Source organism: Lactuca sativa, chromosome 8 (genome assembly GCF_002870075.4).
Source record: "Lactuca sativa cultivar Salinas chromosome 8, Lsat_Salinas_v11, whole genome shotgun sequence".
Lineage (NCBI taxonomy): Eukaryota > Viridiplantae > Streptophyta > Magnoliopsida > Asterales > Asteraceae > Lactuca > Lactuca sativa.
In genome coordinates, this window is record NC_056630.2 from 180,224,711 (window position 1) to 180,246,819 (window position 22,109).

Sequence of the window (22,109 nt, forward strand, 5' to 3'; positions counted from 1 at the left end):
TATTTATATATATATATATATATATATATATATATATATATATATATATATATATATATATATAATTATTTAATATTAAAGGGTCCCACCCCCCCCCCCCCTCACACACACACACACACACACACTCTCTCTCTCTCTCTCTCTCTCCCCCCCTAGTGTAAGTCTTTTTCCTAAAAAGAACACACATTTTTAAAAAACTTTAAAGCAAAATTATCAAAGAAAATGGATTTGAACTCTAATTTCATATCCAACTTTAATTTCATATCTAATTTCATATACAAACTTAAACATCTCTCTCTACCATGTTCATCTTTATTTGATCATCATCTTCGTTATGGCGAAGCTATGAATCAAGAAACAATCAGCTTGGGGTGTGAACAAATTGATGTCATTGGGGCATTTCCACAGACAGTTGGTATGCAACTTAAGAAAATCACTATGAAATCCTTCTTTCTACTTCTAATTGAAATCCAAATTGGAGCTGAACTCAATACACACAGATGTATAACCAAGAAATTGAAAATATACACATAAACCCACCTTCTCTCTCAATCCTAATCCATGAAATCCTCCTGATTCCAATAACTATTGCACCAGAAACGGTACCTAAGTCCACCCACAAACCTTTATTCAATTATTGACTCTGCTTGATCACATCTTCCAGCAGATCGATTATCAACTCGGTTTCAAGCCTTGGAATCAGATCACCTTCTTCGACACTCAAAACCAAATCCCCCATAAAGAGTAAAGATCACCCAATTAAGCTCTTAATTGCAAAACAGTGTTGTGTTTGGAGTCGTTGAGGGTTAGTAATGATTTTGGGTTTTCTAGAGCATCTTCGATTAGCCAATTAAGTTCTCTGTGTAAACTTTCAAAGTCTGGTCCGTTGTCTGAATCTATGAAAGACGAACCGACAGATGACACTAAGGTTTTTGCCCAATTCGGCCATTGTTGCAGGTCATATAAGGTTTCACTGAAGGTGGGTGGTCGGAGAAATAAGGGGGGGGGGGGGGGGGGGGTTAGGGTTTACGACGGTGGGTGCATGGTAAACGGAAACTGATGAAGAAAGAAATAGAGCGATTGAGGGTTCTTGATGTGAATGTAGTTGAGAGAGAAGAGAGTCGTGCCAAGCTCGAGAGATTCAAACCCCATATGAAATCAATCTTGTGAAAATATGAATTTATGCGGGGGTTGCTTCAAATCGCAAAAGGATGCTCTCTTTCTGTGTATGAAGAGTGAGAATTGAATAAGGTTTTGGAGTTTCTGATGAAGTGAAGAAGGAGGGAGGAGATCAAAAGGGTGTGTTCTTTTTAGGAAGAAGGCATACAGGGAGAGAGAGAGAGAGAGAGAGAGAGGACCCTTTAATATTAAATAATTATATTTTTCCTTTTTTTAAAAAAATAAGGCAAAACTTCATAAATGGTCCCTGTGATTCTGAAAGGACAGAAATGCCCTTCACTTAACGGCCAAAAGCTAACGGAGTTAGCAAAAAGGACCGTTTGTTAAAAGTTTTGAAACCACAGGGACCACCCGTGAGGTTTTTGTAAATTAGGGACCAAACTTTAGATTTTGTAAAACCACATGGACCATTTTTGAAGTTTTGTCTTTGTAAAATGTTAACATATAGTTAACTACATATAATCAATTTTTTCGGAAACAATACAACTTCAACCAATAAAAATATTTTAAAATTTAATTAGGATGTCTATATAGTAAAATGGGGTGTCTTTATATCCAATGCTTTTTTTTAAAAGGAAAAATATAAACTCTCCTAAACTACTCTTAAATCCATATATCAATCCTTAGACTTGTACCTTTAACTTAAATGAGAGAGGACAATATCGTTGGGCTATAAATAGTACAAACATCTAATGCCCTTAATTAGATGCCTTAAATGTTTGTACTTTATGACATTTTCAAAAATCTGAAAAAAAATCATATATTTTGGTTCTATTGATAAAAAAAATCGTCTTTGATTTGATATTTTTTTCAATTTAACTATTGAAATTTTGAAACTGGTAAACACTTACAAAACAACCATTATATTTAGTTAGTGTCGGTTTTAAGTGTTAAATTGCAAAATATATTAATTAATATAAATCATGGATGTCTTTTTCGTTAATAAGATTAAAGTTTAAGAACTTTTTTAGAGATTTATGTTTTCTATATATTAAATTTATTTAAAGAAAACTTATATTTATTTATTAAAAAACATAAAATAAAGATACAATCTACATCACTTGCACTAGAAAAACTCATTTTTCTTATTGAAAAACACAACAATGATAATTTATATGCCATTTTGAGACGTTTTTATGATTCTCTTGATAAATATCCTTAATACAATAACAAAGATATCATTTAAATACAATTTCTGAATAGAGTTTCATGATATATATGGCCTAGAAACACACTCCTTACCACAAATTAACAAAAATCATATTAATTATACTTAGCATGTGGTTTTATAACTATTCTAACTCTTATATTAAGGTTATTGTCATAAAAACCCTCATGTTTACATGAAAATGTGTGGTTATGTGCTAAGTCATTATTTGTGTTCGTTTATGTCTCGACATTTAGATAAGTTTTGTTATTTTGGGTTTTTTATCAGGTTGTGAAGAGAAAGAAAAAATATGTGGACGATGGTGATGATGGTGGGTTGAAGATGAAGAATGCAGAAGGTGGGTCGGAGATGGTGGTGATGACAGAGTGTGGTAGCGGTGATATGTAAATATAAGAGCTTTTATGGCAATGGTGACCGGTTAAGATGGTGCAAAACCTAAGAAAATATTAAAATGAATTTTTTTTGACAAACATGAGACATTAATGAACATAGAAACAAACTTTTGTTGATTTGTAGTGGGAAGTGTGTTTCTAGGCCACATAGTGTGTATAACTGAGCTCTATTTAGGAATAACAGCCCCTGATAAGCCTTTATTTTTTGAGGTGTCGTTCGATTGTGAAAAGACCTTCGATAAGTTATAGTTTTATTTTAAACATATTACATCCAAAACCTAAAAATTCAACAATGAAGTAGCATTTTGCCTAGAAATACACTTCTTGCGACAAATCAACGAAGTTTTCTTAAGTTATATATATATATATATATATATATATATACAGAGAGAGAGAGAGAGAGAGAGAGAGAGATTTTAAAGTATTTATTGTGTTATTGTATGTATAAATATGGGCCAATCAAAATTAAATAATTAAATAAATAAATAAATAAGGGTAATTTAGTAATTTGTTTAGTAACTTCCAAAAATAATCCCTATAATCATGGGATAATCGATGGGTTTCCTCACCTTAAGACCTAAATAAATGAGTCGGTCTTCCTCACCTTCTCATTGCCTCCTGACCTTCACCAAAAATCAGCCCCTTTGCTCTTCCTCCAAATCGATCAGAACTCCAAACTTGGAATCCAAGACCTTTGCTGGATCCAAGCCCAATCCGACTCATGGATAATCGTTGCCCTAATGGGACCATCAATCCTCGCTCTCCTCAACATCCCCACCGGATGTTGCTTCTTCAAATACGATGCATCGCCGGCGATCCCGGACCGAAACCCGATGAGTTCTTCGACGAGTTCTGCGACGAGGATGAAGAGGAATCAAACGGGCCACTGCCACCACCGAGTTCTGCCCATATTTCCCCTTTTCCCTCTCCTTTGCCTTTAACGTGATTTCTTCCAGCAGCTCCTCCCCCCTCCGACCAACGTCTCCATCCAACACCGCCTTGTTTGAGCTACGGCTTTTTCCAGCTGTAAGAAAAACCCTCTCTTTTTCGTCCTTTTTTTGTTCGAACTGCCACCGGTTATCTTATCATCTTCACTTGTTCGATTGAACAACTTTTGTTTTAGCTTTTAGATGACTGATCGTTTATCAGTTATTAGCTTTTTTGTGTGTTTTCTTAATCACAAATTTGATCAATTGTGTTGGAATAGTGTCTAAGGCTGCAACTATATTAGGCAAGTATTTGACCCGGTTGTGCATGGTCCTTTTGGGTTGCCTTCACCATAGCAATTTGACATGATGATTTATTATGAGAGAAGAAATATTATTAATATATTATGAGAATAATATAAGGAATAATAATATTATTATTTGATTAATATAAGTCATAAATTAATTAAGAATTAATTTGGTGACTTAAAGAGATTAATTGAATAAAGGGGCATAAACTGTCAATTGTATGATAGTTGTACTTTGGGCTATAAATCCCTTATGGATAAAGGGGGACGGTTTTAAGGACTATGGATAGGCCTTGAAATCGTCCAAAGGCTTATCAATTAGGGTATTGGATTGCTTAGGGCCTAAGTTATCCAATTAGGGTTTAAGGGTGAAACCCTAGGAGCCTCACTAGTATAAATAGACCCTAGGGGTCAAAGGAAATGGGCACCTATGCTTTAGAAGAAACCCTGGCCGATTTTTGATCCCCTCTCCTCTCTCTTAAATCATCCTCTTGCTAGTTGGTGTTTGTAAGCCATTAGAGGAGTGACAATTGTGACTCTAAAGCTCCAAGGACAAGAAGATCAAGCAAGTGATTCAAGGTAAACTTCTAATTCTGATTTCTTATGTTATTATGCTCTATTAGTCATTAGAAGTCTTGGATTCAATGCATGTTTAATTAGAGAAACCTAGATCCAAGCATTAGGGTTTGCATGTGCACATAGGAATGTTCATATGGCCAAAACCCATCAAATTGGTCCTTTACCTATGGTTAGGAATGGAATGCACTGTTGTACAAATCCACATAGTTCAGATTAAACACTGTGAAGAGTTTATTTGATGATAAATTAACATGCATCAACTTAAAGTGTAAATCAAATTTGTTGGTTTTTGTTTGCTCATTTGATTTAGAGGTGATGTATGTACTGCAAATGTCCAACAAGGCCTTTCTTCATGTTGTTTAAAGTTTGTAGAAGTTAGAGTCACCCTTTGTTATTGCTCTTGATGATGCTTTGTAATTGCTTTATTCATTTTGCTTTTATATTTTATTGATGTTGTTGGTGATTTCTCATATTTCTAATACTTGGTGGAGATGTGTGATGTCATATTTTCTAAAGAAGAGGTGTGACAAGCAATGCTTACGTATATTTAGATTCTGCCCACCAACTGTTTGCTGAAATGCTTGAATGAAACAGTTCCTCTATTTCCATCCAAACAGAAAGACAAACAGTTCCTTTAATTCTGTTGGCATTTGTTCACGAATTGTATGAAATCACGAATCCAAATTTGTTGGAATGGAATCATGAATTCTAATTCTGTTGGAATGGAATCACGAATCCATTTATCTGTAATGGTTTTTGCGTGACTTTATTTTGTTTTGCTTGAATTTTATGCATGAATTTTATCTTATATTGTTGGTTAATAATGATCAAGTATTGAATACCATTATTTTTTGTAGGTACGAAACGAGAGATATCAAAGCAAAACATGGTACATATGAAACTTACAACATTCTACTGGAATGGAATCTTGAATTCTTATTCTGTGAGAATAGAATCTTGAAGATGAACATTGTATGGGATAAAGATGAACAATGACCACCAATCTCCCAAAAAGAATGGATTATTCTATCATAATAATATACAATATAATGAAAAAAATATATGTAATAGTATATTCTGGTAGAATGATTCATATATTGTGTTTTTTGTGTTATTAATAAGTGTAACATTCGCATAAAATAATATATTATTTTTTTTCTTTTCTAAGAATGTAATGGAATTTTTTTGAACTTGTATCCAAAATTTTGTTATTTTTCAAGAAGTTCATTAAATCAAAATATATATTATGTTAGAATGTGTAATTCTTGTATGGTTCAATCATATTTGTTATTTTTTAAAATATTGATAAATATATTCCGTTAGAATTTTTGAATTAGGAGAATTATCATCCATAAAATCAGATTTTTAAAATTAATAGAATCTATTTTCCTTAAAATATGCAACTTTCCTTTTTTAAATTTATGTTAATCGACTAAAATACCCTTAGAATGAAATTAGTTTGTATTTTTAATTATATGTAATTTAATAATATGTATAATTCACTTTTCAAAATTAAGTAAAATGATTGGCCCACAATTATGCATACAATAACACAATACTTAGTTTGAATAGAATAACCTAAGCTTATATATATATATATATATATATATATATATATATATATATATATATATATATATATATAGAGTAATGATACTTATTAAAGAGAATCAAACATTTCAAAAATGATATATAAATTATCATTATTGTATTTTTTTAATAAAAAAAACTTATCTTTATTTTGAGTTTTTAATAAATAAATATAAATTTTCTTCAAATAAATTTGTATATATAAAAAAGAAAATCTCTAAAAAAGTCCTTAAAATTTAATCGTATTAATGAAAAAGTTATCCATGATTTTATTTATTTATTTTTTTTCTTTGCAATTTAAACCTTAAAACCGACACTAACCGGTTATGATGATTATTTTACAAGTGTTTACTGCGTTCAATAGTTAAATTGCAAAATAATAATAATAATAATAATAATGATAATGATGATAATAATAATAATAATAATAATAATAATTAGGGGTGATTTTCTATCAATAGAGCCAAAATATATAGATTTATTTTTGCATATTTCCTATTTAATACTTGTGTTAAATAATAGTAAAAGGTCAAATACTCTAGGTAATTGTGTTTATGTTCACACTTTCATTTAAAAAAATCAATTAGCTCCTTATTATTGGTAAAACATGTATTGTCAGTTTCAACGGTTAAATGTTGTTTTTATGTAAACCTCATACAATGTTGACAATAAACATACACTACAAACTGATATTTGTTACAAATCCCGCAACTTACGAATATCCTTTTATATTAAGTTTAAAGGATGTCGATTTCTCAACAACATATTATACTTTGTTGTTTTTTCTTGGAGAGTCTATGAAGGATACGAGTTATCGTTTGTATTATTGTCATCCAAATATTATCATCCAGACAAGTCATTGGCTAGTTGGCTGGTGAGCTTAGACTTTTGATGTGTGGTGATAATTACATGGATATGATATTTGGTTTAAAGAAAAGTATGTGTTAGATGTGGGAGGCAATTTTTTTTTTTGCACATTTAGACAAAATGCTTCTTGTATGGATAATGAAAGAAGCCTTTAGATGAAAACATTAATTCAAAACCATAATTGTGTCTGAAGATTCACATGTAACATGATGGTCAGTTATGGTTGGGGTGCTACAAAATATGTAATACCCGTTTACTAGAATGGGTCAGCTAAAGACTTAATTGGTCAAAGTTGTGGTTTTTGAAGACAACGACATGCCACGACGTGGTGGGTTGATGAACACGACGTGGAATGGCAAGTTAATGAAGAGCGTGTCGGGCTTGTTTGTCATGGTGTGGCAAAGTGTTGGCTACGACGTGGCAGCTGTTGTAACCCAATCTCGTGTTGGGTTTCCCCCATATTTAAAGGCCTTATTTCTAGGGTTTGGTCTTTTCCCCTCAGCCTTCAACCTCCTATCTTGAAACCATAGCCTCTCCTCTTATATAACTCGAAACCCTAGCCTCTCATCTTATATTTTGAGCTCTTTGTTGGTATTTTGGTCATTTGAAAGTTGAAGGACGGCTTTATTGAACAAAGGATCAACTAGCATCTTGTCTTCATGTCTTGGTGCATCTTATGGACTAGGGTAAGTCTCCATGTTGTCACCTTTATATGTCATCCTTGTAGATCTAGTTTTTGAGCTCATGTCCTTCATGATATGTTGATATGAATGTTTGGTTTTTATAAAGCTGACAATTTTATCATTTCTTGAGGTCCATTGTTGAGTGGTGCTATGCATGGAGTTTTGATTCCATTTCTTACCTTATTTTGTGTAACGACCCAATTTTCACGCCAAAAAATTTCATTTAAAATAAGTGGTTTGTAAAACATTTGTAGTAAAACATCATTCGATCATATCATTTCATAAAACATATCTCGTGTCTAAATACCCAAAACATGAAAATAGTAATAATGTCAGAGTACAATCCCAGAATATCTCATAATGCGGAAAACCAAAGTATGTGTGTGTATGATGTGCCGCTACCGCGCCAGCTCCTTCCCCTTCGCTGAAGAGGTACCTGAAACAAAAACTAAAAACTGTAAGCACGAAGCTTAGTGAGTTCCCCCATCGTACCACATACCATACAATCATATCACATACATACTGCCATGCATTTCTGGGGTGCCCGACCTACCCAGTACGACCATTCTTGGGTGCCGACCTACCCGTGCGGCCATTCTGGGGTGCCGACCTACCCATGCGGTCATTATGGGGTGCCATCCATCCCGTGTCAAGCCATTCTGGGGCGCTGACCTATCCATGTCGAGCCATTCTGGGGTGCTGACTACCCATCGGTCCTAACGACCGAACATTGGGGACTGGTCCCCTCCTACTACCTTTATCGCATATAACATAACAAGCCAGCATGCAAACATATCATCACATACTGTCAGACGTATCTGGGGTGTCTGACTACCATTCGGTCCTAACAACCGAACTCTACTACTATCACATACAACATATCATGCTAGCATATAACATATCAGGTAGTAGCAAACCTAGATGATATCACAAAGACAATTATCTATCATACGAACCCTACTGGTGGGCTGACATTATAGCCGTAGACCCAACGCTACTGGAAGGTAACTCACCTCGTGGTAGCTGCGGAATTGTGCGGGAATCCTCCGACTGCTGCTGCTGCTGCTCCGGAAATCCTCCGGCTAAAATTCCCACAAAACACTTAGTCAGAAACTGACATCTACTCTTAGGGTAAAATGACCATTTTACCCCTTGACCAAGTCAAAGTCAAAGTCAACTTCTAGTTGACCTGACTCACTGAGTTGGCTCGCCAACTCGCTGAGTCCCTATCCTTCCATTAGACCTCATACCCGTCTCTACTCGTCGATTTAGGCGATGACTCGACAAGTTTTCCTTCTAAATGAACACCGACTAAATCCTCATCCGACTCGCCGAGTTGTATGAACAACTTGTCGAGTTACTCTTCATCCTATGGACACATTCTGTCCTCGACTCGCCGAGTTGATGAACAACTCGCCGAGTTCTATGAAGATTGCCTTGGACTCGCCGAGTCCGTTCATGCACTCGCCGAGTACCATGAATTTCTAGAACAGTTTGCTTAGTCCAGAACGTTGGGTCACTCCCCGGGACTCCTTAAAACCCTTCCACACTCATCTAGTCCTTTTGACCCTCACTGATATGGGACAAAACCCTTGGACTCGCCGAGTCCAGGAATGGACTCGCTGAGTCGGTCACATTCCCTCCATAAAACTTTGATTTCTGATGTACAACACTTGACCAAAGGATAGATCCAGACCCCTCAACGATCTAGCACGTAAAGTTACAAACTTTACGTGCATGCATGAGACTTTTGAGCTTAAAAGGCTCTAAAATGGTTCTTTTGTTGCATGGGGCCTTCCTTGAGTGCAAAAGCATCCCAAATCTGACTTGAGACTCCAATAATGACATGATCCAGAAGCTCAAACCCCCAACCGTTTTTGCAAACATGGTTGGCCACCAAAAATGGTTTATAAAAGCTCTAAATCACCCCACAGAGGGTTCTAACAAATGAATGAGCAAGGTTCAGACTTTATACCTTCTGTAGACTGCAAATGGTGATCCAAACTTGAATCCTTTAGTCCCCCCCCCCCTTGATCCTCCTATGCTCTTCCTTCTTCCTTGAGGTCAAAACTCACAAAAATACTCAAAAGCCTTTGATTTCCTCAAAAACGGCTAAGGTTTTCTATGAGAAGTGTTTGGGAGCATAAATGGGGAATGGAGGCTGCATAAGGTCGTTTAAATAGGGTGCAAACCCCTAGATTAGGGTTTTTGTCCAAACAGCGGCTACTCGCCAAGTCCGGGACCCGACTCGCCGAGTCCACAGCTTAAACTCCGCGCCTCATCCTGCTTCTACTCGGCGAGTCAGTCCTTCGACTCGCCGAGTCAAAGGCTAAAATGTAAAAATAAATGAAGATTTAATAACAGAATACGTACCAAGAACCAGGTTCTACATTTTGACCTAGTTAGGGAGAGACATGCATTGTACATGCATGTCCATAACGTAAGGATTTTTATGGTTCATTAAGGGCAAGGAAACCTTCTAGAAATTTAGAGCAAAATACTTAATGGATTAAGTCCTTAGTGAGAAAAATGGCTTCTTCCAGTAACCATGATGTGACCAAGGAATGAATACAATGTGGTGGAGTCTAGATTCACATTTGTTCTGTCGAGACATGCCTACGACGTATCCAAGGAAGGCCCAAGGCATGACGATGTCCCGCATGTAATTTATTTTGTTCTTTTAAGCCAACGACGTGGCCAAGAGCTCTCTACATCACGGTGGTTTTTGACTTGGTTGATTGTTGACTTTTGTTGACTGTTGACCATTGAATTTTAACCAGTTTGACTTCGGGTCAAACTTAGAGGATTTCGATTGATAATTGAGGATTTATCTCTTTTGGTGTTAGTCGGTTCGCAGGATTGAGCTGTGCAAGGTGTAAAAGTGTTGTTGTGCTTCTCCGATTCTTTAGTTTAGGTGAGTTTCTCACCATGCCACATATCCCATTGTATATCCTTTGTATGGTAGGATAGGGGTATTACTAGATTACAAGTATGCTAGTTGACTAGGATAACTCCTTTTAATGCATGTTCAGTGTAGGACACTTGGTGTCATGGTATGTTAGACTAGTAAGGTCTGGCCTGTTAATTGTATGATACTGTTAGGAGTTATGTTTGGTTAGGGTAATTGAGGAAGGCTAGTTATCAGGATTATGTATGTTTAACCAACGAAGGACTTAATTAAGAAGTGGTCAATGGTAGGGTAAGTAGGGAAGGCTAGTTGCAGAGGGTTAGATTAAAATAAATTAGGTATTGAGACATGTGAGTGTTTAGATGTTAATGTGAGTGTTTATATGTTAATGTGAGTGTTTAGATGTTAATAACAAGCTTTGTATGTGACCCCATGAGTGTGATCAATTTGATGAGAATTTGGGTTTACAACCCTAACTAATAATTTTATATAATTGATGTTTTAGGGTTAGATTAAAATAAATTAGGTATTGAGACATGCTTAAGTCATTGGTTGAATGAGATTTTTGAGATAGAGAATGAAAGATAAATTTTAACCCATTAGATGGTTATTTTGATCTTAAGAGTAATTAAGCTCTTAATAGGATAAGACAAGTATTGAGATGCTTGTGAATGTGTATGAATAGGCCTAAGAACAAAAGATGGACCAAGAAGCAATAATTGACAAAAGGAGCCAAAGTGGGACAAGTAGTGTTCACTAACTGATAAGGGGAGTTATTACTCTCACTCTTTCTTGTAATTATTATGTGGTTAAATTACATATTTATTATGCACCTATATATATATATATATATATATATATATATATATATATATATATATATATAAAAGAGCCTTAAGGCAATAAGTGGATGCCATCAAGTTATGAGTTGAAGGTAGAGCATGAATATACATAGATATCATGTATCTAAGCATATATGTATATGATTGGAGTATATGTATGAGATATACATAGAGACATGTAGAAAAGCATGTGATGAGTATAAATTCCTTTGGGAAAAGATAATGATATTCCTACGAGAAATGAGATTGATAATTTCTTTGGGAAACGAGATTGATATTCCTTTGGGAAATGAGATTCATATTTCCTTCGGTAAAAATGAGATTGATATTCTTTCGGGAAATGAGATTGATATTCCTTTAGGAAATGAGATTGATATTCCTTCGGAAAAATGGGATTGATATTCCTTTGGGAAATGAAATTGATATTTCCTTTCAGAAAAATAAGATTTATATTCCTTCGAGAAATGAGATTGATATTTCCTTCGCGAAAATGAGATTGATATTTCCTCCAGGAAAAAGGAGATTGATATTCCTTCGAGAAATGAGATTTATATTCCTTTGAGAAATGAGATTGATATTCCTTTGGGAAATGAGATTGATATTCCTTCAGGAAATGAGATTGATATTCCTTTGGGAATGAGATTGAGATATGAGTATCTTTCTTTCGGGAATAAAATTGATATATGAATATCTTTCCTTTGGGAACGAGATCAAGACATAAGTATATTTCCCGAGATTGAATTATGAAAACACAAGATAGAGTCGAGATTAGAGATATAGAGTATATGAGATTGAACATAAGATGAGATATATAGATTATATGTTAGCAAATTATGATGAGACATGCAGAGTGCATGAGAATGAATGCGAGATGGATATGTATATAAAGTATAAAAGAATGAGTATGAAATAAGATATATAGAGTATACGAGATCTAGTTGAGATGAGAAAAATAGAGTGTATGAGATTGTGTAAGATATGGATATATAGAGTATAAGTGATTGAGGATGAGATGAGGTATATATAGAGTATATGAGATTGAGTATGAGATGAGATATACAGAGCCTATGAGATTGAGATGAGATGAGATATACTAGATGAGATAAATAAAGTATATGAGATTAAGTGAGGTATACAGAGTAAGTGAACTGAACAAAGATGAGATATAACAAAGTATATGATATTGAGAAAATATGACGTATAATCAGAGTATACGAGGTCAACTAGACATAAGATATACCAAGTATCTCAGATTGGGTAAAGAAGAGATATAACCGAGTATATGAGATTGGTTAGAGATGGGATGTGATAGAGAATATAGGATTGACCAGAGATGATATGTGATAGAGAATATTAGTCATAATATAGATGAGATTGAATAGAGTATGAGATGAGTTGGAAAAGTATCTTTGAGGATGAGTATGAACTAAGAGAAACAGAGTTAATAAAAATATATGAGAATAACTCACCAGACCTAGTGTTTGATGTAGTAGAGATTTATGTTTTGCAGGTTCAGGTTTTAGCAACCATGGTGCAAGAAGAGAAAACATCTGCACATACAAAATTTCCATCTTGATGCTTGCATGCAAACAGGGCTTGAGTAGTTTCGTATCTTTCAACTTGCGATATGGGAAGAGTCACTAGAGAGGGAGGAAGAAGAGTTGGAGAAGTATGATATCCATTTCCACTATTGCTCGAAGAAGGGAACATACTTTCACCTTGATCAGAGTGTGAAAGGTCATCTTTAGAAGAAAGAGGAAAACCATTTCTAAAAGAACAAGGAAGACCATTGTTGTCTTGACTTGACATCTATAACGGGAGAAAAGTGAATTCAAGTTAGTTGATTTTTAATCCTTAATTATTAACCCATAAATTTAAATTAAGGGTAAGATCCATATTTTCGATTCATACTTTGAAGAGTGATGCAGTAATCAAATTCAAATCCATTTTAGGTAGGTAATGCTTTTACCAATTTCAATCTTATGAAATTCCTAGATTTTTTTGAGATTCATTGAATCTAATCAATGGAATGTTTAATATCGATGATGTTCCCACTTTTGTGACTGGGATGCTGAGGATCACAAACAGGTGTGAATAACCATGCAAATTAGCTTGGTACTCTCGATGTCGTTTATTATCTCCTTTTAATGTGTCAGTTAACCACATATACTCCTATAATCAACAATACTTTTCGAGACACCCATTATCACTCTTTATTAGTCCCCTATTAGTGTGTCGGTTAACCCCACACACTCCACTAATGACTTATAAAGTGTAATACGCAATTTCATGGATTAGCATACAAATTCATATTTTTGCTAATGTAACTAAGAGTGAGATTTTAGAAAATAGTTTAGTTCCTTTATACAATTATACTATTAATGAGGTTATTTCCTATCAAATCCGTCCAGCTAACGACCTTCCACCACACATGAGAGCGGTGGGTGAGAGTGGACACCCATTCAATGGTTATTGTATAGGTCAAGTCCTTATACCCTCTTTATAGCATGGTTTCGTGAATAAGGTGTACTAGTGATTTGACTGACTATTCTTATACATATAATATATATTAAACCTTTAATTATATATACATATTATAGGGTGTATTTTAAAACATTTTTAAATAGCAATGGTTTAATCTTTTAATAAATTAAACTTTTAATTTAATTAAATTTCGACATTTTATGGATATACTAATTGTCTTCTAATTAATTTCTTAGTTAAAATTAATAACAAGATCCATAGGGTTATATTTTAATATTTTAAAATTAATATTCAATTAATTTTAAATTAAAAAAATAAACCAATCATGAATTCAAGATAAGGATGTCTAATTACTTAAGTAATTATTCAGTTTTACACAATTAAAACATTATTTAAGGTAATTATCCTAATAAAATCATGAGATATCTTAAAATTCCGAATTTTAGGATCTGACAGCCCACCATGTCGTGGTAAACATTACCACGTCCTGGTGAAGGTCACCACGTCATGGTGTCGGAACAAAATGACGATTATGTTTGCTTATCCTTGTTCAAGTTCAACGATTGTATCAATTCAAAAGAAAACTAAACCTATGCTCTGATACCAGTAATGGGTATTATGCAAAACATGTAATCTTATGTGTTCATGCAACCCTAAATAATTTTGATCTATATTTTCTCTAATTGAACATACAACTTGAACAATAAAATAGAAAAACCCATAACTCTAGTATATAATTAAAATACACAATTAGGGTTAGAAGAATCATACATTGATTGTTATATTGTAATAACAATCCAAATCGTTGTGTTCTTGAAGTCTTGAGAGCAAGCGCCGCACATGTCGCACCTCTAATGGTTCACACCCAACACTAGCAGTAGAAGACACTTGAGAAGGAGGAGAGAGGCTCAAATTTTAGATTGTACATCCAAAGAGGAGTTTGGCCGAAAATCATAGGGTTATACCTTATTTATAGTGAAGTCAGGAAACCCTAGATAAGCCCTAATCCAAGATTATCTTAAACCGGATAGTTATCCACTTTTCTATTTATCTACCAAAAATTATTCTAGAATTCCTTACCCATGAAGAAGTCATCCAACCCTTCATGGAGGGTTCTATATTGCCTCTTGCCTAACTATTTGTTGGATTAGGTGTCTAAGCCCATAACTATAATTGATATGTACTTGATTTGATAGTAGCATGATCCTTTTGGGTTGCCTTCACCATAGCAACTTGACATGATGACTTTTTGGAGAAAGAGGTTATTTCATGATTTATTAATATACTATAAGAATAATATATTAATTAGCAATCATATTATTTAATTAGTATCTAATTAGAAATTAATTTGATATTAATTTTAGGATTAAAGGAACTGATTAAAAGCATAGGGACTGATATTGCAAATCAATGATAGTTGCAGTGTTGGGCTGATGGACTCCTTTGGAAGGGGGTGGACGAAAACTATAGGAGGCCCTGTAGAATTCATCCAAGGCCTTCTAGAAGGAGCGTCCATGGGTTTCTTGGAGCCCAAGCAAGGATTAGGGTTTCCACCTGAAAAACCTAGTAGCCACAACTATATAAAGACCCCTAGACATCTTAAAATCGGCCGCTGCTTCCCAAGGAGAAACACTAGCTGATTTCTACCCTCTCTCTCTCTCTCTCACTCATCCTTTGCTTTTGGTGTTTGTGACTCCATTAGAGGTGCAACACTTGGGGCAATAAGGCTTTCAAGAGTCAAGATCATCTGTGGAATCCTTGTTATTACGAGATAACAAGTAAGGTAACATTCTAACCCTAGTTTCATATAGTTTTCGAAAATTATATTCTAGTATTAGGGTTATTGATTTGGAATTTCTATTTGCATGTATAACTAGAGAAAAACTTACATCCAAAGCAATTAGGGTTGCACGATCACATAAGATGTTGTTATGCTCAAAACCCATCACTATTGAACAATTACACTTCGGTCCCTACACTTTTAATTAATTTTTTAATCCCAAAACTAATTCAAATTAATTTCTAATTAAATGTTACTATTTATAATTAATGAATTATTTCATAATATATTAACAAATTATTTCTTTCAATTTATTAATCAAATAATAAATCAACCTCTTTCTATAAAATCATCCTATCATATTGTTAGTCTTGAGGGTAACCCAAAAGGACTATACTACTATCAATTTAAGTATGTACCAAATATAGTTATGGGCTTAGACACCTAATCCAACATCATCAACTTAAACTTCAATGTTTCTTTCGATTTCTTTGGAGAAGACGGAGTCAACGAGGTGCTGATAGGTTGCACCTGTGTTTTTTTAGACCAAACAACATTTTTGTATAACAAAACACACCATGGTATGTATAGAAGATGGTCTTTATTCGTACTCCTTACTCATCAGAATCTGATGACATCCCTTGTATGCATCTAAGAAGCGTTTCAATTTGAATCCTTGTAAGGATTCCACCTTCTGATCGATCTCTGGTAAGGGGGTAACAATTCTTGGGGCAAGATTTGTTTAAATGAGAATAATAAATGCACATGCTCTACATGCTATCATGTTTTTTAACTATGACTGGGTTCATAATCTAGGCCGGGAAGATTGCTTCTTAGAGTATTCCCGCCTTGGCCAGCTTAGCGACTTCGACGTTGATCGTCTTGTTCTTGTCCCCCCCCCCTCCTTGGACACATTTTTTGCTTTACATACTTTGTTTAAGGTTTTATCATGAGCTTGTGTTCCATAATTTCCCTGTCTACCCCTACCATGTCAGTGGAAGTCCAAGCGATGACATGCTTGTATCTCTTTAGAAGGTTGGTCAACGCTTGTTTTTGTCGGTGAGGGGAGGCTGACCCCTATGTTGTCCGACTGATCTAGATGTTCTTTGTTGATTACCTCTTTTCCACTGGCCGAATCACCCCACGACCTCTTGGCTTCTTGTGTGATCTCCTTCAGCTGCATGATCTCGTAGCACCACCGTTCTTTTGACGGTGTGGCCAGGATCGTCCCCGATCCTTCTGTCGTGTTGAATTTTACCACCCTGTGCATTATCGAGGAGATTGCCTCAAATTTGGGTAGGGCAGTTCATCCGAGAATGATGTTGTGTTCTACTGGATGCCAAATCAATACAAAGTCTATAAGGTTTGTCTTCCTCCTTGTCTTGTCGTAACTGACCAATATGAATGGTAGGTGGATCGTGCGTAAAGGCCACATGATGTGTCATGTGAAACCCTTCAATTGTCCTGTCGCGGGCTTGAGGCCCATTTCCACCTATCCAGAAGGAGGCGAAAAACAATGTTCATAAATAATGTCTGCTAAACTTCCAATGTCTATATACACTTGTTGTATACTAACGTCTTTGATGGATCCCTGAATTACACGCGGGCCATCTCCTTGCCAGCCTACAAGTTGCTGGTCATTTATCGGGAATGTAAGGTACTGCGTGGATTTTGCGACATTTTCTAATCCGATGCATTCTCCTTGCCCTCCACTCTTGGATTTGATTACCAGGATCTCTTAGGGTTGGTCATGTGCCTTCGTAGTGTCTTTGGCATTCTCGGCGTCAAACTTGGCATGGAGGCTCCTTGTTACCTCAATTGGGTTTTGTTGTAGTTGTTTTTCCTCCATTTCCCGCTTAAGTACATAGTACTTGATAGTGTCGTGTGTCTTTCTCTTGTGGTACTTGCAGTATCGTCCTTTTACCCCTTTTGCTGATTGTCTGTTAGAGACGGCGTATACATCCGATCGTCTACCTCTTCTGTCGTCTCTTTGGAATGGTTTCAAACGTGCTTGTGGGAGTTTAACACGTACAAAGTGTCTACTGCTCCCAAGAGTTTCTTGTTGGTATTGTGGATGACTCTGGTGCTTTGTGACTGAGGTGGTCATGACGTTCAAGTATGCTTGTTTGGCTGCATCTCCTTCTTCTTGCCTTAAGTAACGTTCCACTTTTTCTTTTAGTTAAGTGTGTGTTTGAGGTTTATTCCCCATGAGCTTCTAAGGCAGTGGTTCGGGGAGAAGGCCCCATGTGAAGGCTCCTGCTATTAGACCTTCATCGTGCCCCGTGAATTCTAATGTAGCAATAGTGAACCTGCTAAAGTATTCTCATAATGTCTCTCCTTCCTTTTTCTTACAGCCGATGATTGAGTGTGAATCTCCTTTGTACTTATGTAATTGCATGAAATTTGATAGGAAAATGTACTTTAGCTAGCCAAAGTAAATGCTTCTTGGGCAAAGCGTTTTGAATCATATTATCGCATTTCATATCTAGGGCTGTTGGGAAATATGTACACCAGAATCGCTCGTCTAACTTTAACGAGGTCATAGTCCATTCGTACGTGTCGATATGGATATCCGGATCCGTGGTTCCATTGTAGGTTTTAAGGCGTGGTAGCTCCGTTGTGTTTGGAATTTTGTAATCTAGGAGCTCCTTAGCGAACGAAGATGTCACAGTCCATGACAAACAATCTTAGTTTGGGACTGGAAGGATGCTGTGAGGGTTGAACTGTTGAGCAGCAAGGTATGGTTGCACTAGCATGTTGTTGTATACCGAGAGGTGTGTTGGTATCGGGCCATAAAAACCTTGTTGTTGAAATGGGAAAACAGATGGTTGGGTTGCCAGGAGTGGTGGATTTGATGTGAACGTTTGGTTTGGCTTGAATAGCGGGTGTTGTGGTATCCATGTGCAGAATGGTATGGTTGCTATGAATGAGGGAATTTGGAAGGTCTTCGTTTGTTCTCCTGTGGCTTGGTGTAACGGCAGTGGCGATGTTTGCAGGAAAGTGAAAACACCGCTGTCACTTTGTACTATTGGTGGTGCCATACTATTTGAGATTGTTGTCAGTTGTTGGCCATGAAATGAGACATTTTGCATTGATGTGGCGACGGAAGGTGTCGACCCTTCGATGACTGGTCCCCACGGCCCACTTATCAGAACAGTGGTCATCGGAGAGCCTCTGTGTAATGGTGTTGCACCGGTGACCACTATTTGTTGTTAAGGTGTCGAAGTGGGAGTGACGATTGGTTCCAACGACATCATAGACCTGATGGAGCTTGTTGGTGTTCCACTAGCTCCACCGACATCGTCAGTTGTCATCTTCAAGTGCTGTGAGGTGTGCTTTCTTTTGTCGTTTGTCGCAAATGTGATGGAGCTAGATGATGCAACCTCGTCGCCAGGCGATGCTCTTTGGTGGTCCTGGGCACTTCGACGAACTTGCGAGATCACAACAAGGACGAGCCGTCAGCCGTTCTCCAGGAGGGGATCCCATGAAAATGCTCCAACGGTTAAGTCAGTGGGTGGACTTGGATAGTATGGTGAGAGTTAGGAGAGAGCAACTTACTTTTCTAGGTACTAGAGGAGCCTTATATAGTGAGGTCTCCTGCTAGTCCGTATGAGACAGGAGCGTCAAACTTGATAGGATAGGGCGTGCTGAATGGGAAATTGTATTCCTTGTTCTGTCGTAGCTAATGATAGGCTCAGGTGGTAATGCGTTGAGCATACCCTTTGTCGTATGGAGTTGTATGCTTTGTTGCGGGGTAGAAGGCGCCCCTGGTGGGGCCTTCTCCGTAGGCGCCCCGCGCTCAGGGGGTGCCCGCGGGCGTGAGATTCTGTCAGGCTAGCTACACAGAGTGCAATTCTGCCTTGGAGCATTCTTGGTGTGTCTAAGCGCAACTTATGGCCCGTGCTGGAGGGCACGTTATCAATAATGTTTTGTTCTTTACTTTTATTTTGCATTTTTCAATCATTCCACTATAACCGGTTCATTTTGACGGAATCAATCTCTCTTTAAATCCCTAATTCAATGTTCTTTGCTTCGACTTCTCTCTTTTTTCTTGTTTAGTTCTTCTTGGAAATGATTTAGCTATGAACTATTAATGTTTTCAGCATTTGTATGCAATTACAGAAGAAATTCATGGTTGTAAATAGTGTAAAAGTGTATTTTAGTAAAAATTGTTTTGTACCTTCTTTAACTTTATGTCATTTAATATTCTTCTCTTCAGGAGCTAATACTCATTTCAAATTCTTTATAATTACAGAAGTGCATGAAAGTTAAAAGAAAGAAACTGACTTAAAATGGCTTACATGTTCACTCCTTAGATTATTAAAGCAACCAAAAAAACTGTATCATATTCTTAAGAATACAAGTTATACATTTTTTTGATTAGTTAATGTCCATATTTGCTACTTTCAAAATATTGTATTTTGTTAATTTGTTTTTGTTTTTGTTTGTTTTTTTATCTGGCAGTTTGTATCTGTCCATTTGACAGTTTGTTGATAGTTTTCGGACAGGGATTTATATCCCCCTTTTGGTCATTTAATTTGGTATATATAAGATCATAACATTTTTCGTTCTTTGTTCTTTTGTAACAACGTAAATTTTCAAACAAAATTTTCATTTTAAAATCTCATAATTCTCATTAACACGTTTCACAAAAACACCAAAGTATCAAATTATCAAAACACATATCCATAATCGTTAAATAAGAATCCAGGATCCTCAAAACATAACTCCATCTCGTGTGTATAATCGAGTCGTCGCCTTCCTGCGATCCTGAAAAGTACCTAAAACACATATCACACAACACGCTAAGCACGAAGCTTAATGAGTTCCCCAAAATACCACACACACAAATAGTTAGTCTCTCATGGCTATGTCTCGATAAGGACCCTCTGGTCATGTGTCTCAGTGAAGACCCTCCGGTCCCACAGCTCGGGTCGGACTCTCCAGTCGTGGTATCTTAGTGAGGACCCTCCGATCTCCCAACTCGGTTTGGACCCTCTGTCCTTACTCAATAGAAACACCGAACAACATAACAAATAAATCACAAAGACAATGCATAACATCACAATACTCAATATAATCACATAAGACCCTCCAGTCACACAATGATTACCACACTAGGTAAGTATAGTGAGAAGACTTACCTCACAGAGTAAAACAAAATATCCCGCACTCGAGCTGCTGGTCAAATCTCCGCCCCTCGTGGCCTCCAACATCCACAGTTGACCAAAACCCTAAAGTTAACGGGAGTCAACAGTCAAAATTGATCCAACTCTAAAAGTCAACAAAAGTCCACACCCAAGTCAACAGTCCATGTTGACTCAACTCGCTGAGTACAATTCATGACCTCGTCGAGTCCCTCAGAACTCAGTAATCGCGAAAACCCGGCTCTACTCGCTGAGTTGCTAGCCAACTCGTCGAGTCTATGCAACGTTCAAAAGATTAGGAAAACCCTACCTACTCGTCGAGTTGTCTCTTCAACTCATCGAGTCTACTCTGAATCCAAAGACAGGTAAAACCCTCTCAACTCGTCGAGTCTGCCACGCATCCAAACCATCGGGTAAACCCTAACCGACTCATCGAGTCGGCTCACCAACTCGTCGAATCTATTCAGTCCATTTCCTCATTCAGACAGTTTTGGACAAAAATAAGGTCTCATACTCTGGATCTAGCCTCCTAAGGCTGAATCATCATGTAAAGCTGCAACATTTACATTCATGCATGGCATATAGGGCTCAAGATGTCAAAACAAGCTCAATAAAGGTCTTTATGCTCGAAGACTTGCCTAATGATTAATAAAGCTCGAATCTTTGGGCTCACAGGGACTCATAAAGCTCAGATATGTAGTCTCAACTTCCATGACCATCTCAACAACTCCAAACCAAAAGATGGATGGGATAAAGCCCTAAAACTCTCTAGAAAGAGATCTAACAAAAGGAATGATCAAGGAGATCGCTTTTACCTCCAATTGACAGTTAGTACCGAAAGAATACTGGACCCAAAGCTTCTTCTCGTTCCAAACCTTCTTGCTCTTCATCCCTCTTCTAAAAATGCACTTGAACACAAGATATTTAGTCTTCTCTCTATCTCTCTCTCTCTCTCTCTCTCTCTCTCCCTCTCTCTCTTAAAACGACTACAACTCGTCTAGGGTTTCTCTTAGTGTGTCTAAATGGTTAGGGAGGCGGAAATGAGGGATTAAGGGCCTTTAAATAGGGTGCAAGCCCTAAAATTAGGGTTTTCTCAATACAGACTCAACTCGTCGAGTCCAGCCCCCGACTCGACGACTAGGCTTCAAAACACGCATGGCCAGCTCAGCCCCGAGTCATTTATCCATATCTCGGAATCTAGAAGGTGTGACGAGGCTGCGAGAGGATAGAATCGAAACTCACGATGTGAACAAAGA

The 22,109-nt window shown here is 36.6% G+C and overlaps 1 pseudogene; it reads right to left on the reverse strand.

The window, feature by feature from the left end:
* Nucleotides 1-487: 487 nt before the first annotated feature.
* On the reverse strand, nucleotides 488-17,813 carry LOC111885790 (uncharacterized; annotated as a pseudogene).
* Between the last annotated feature and the right edge of the window lie 4,296 nt (nucleotides 17,814-22,109).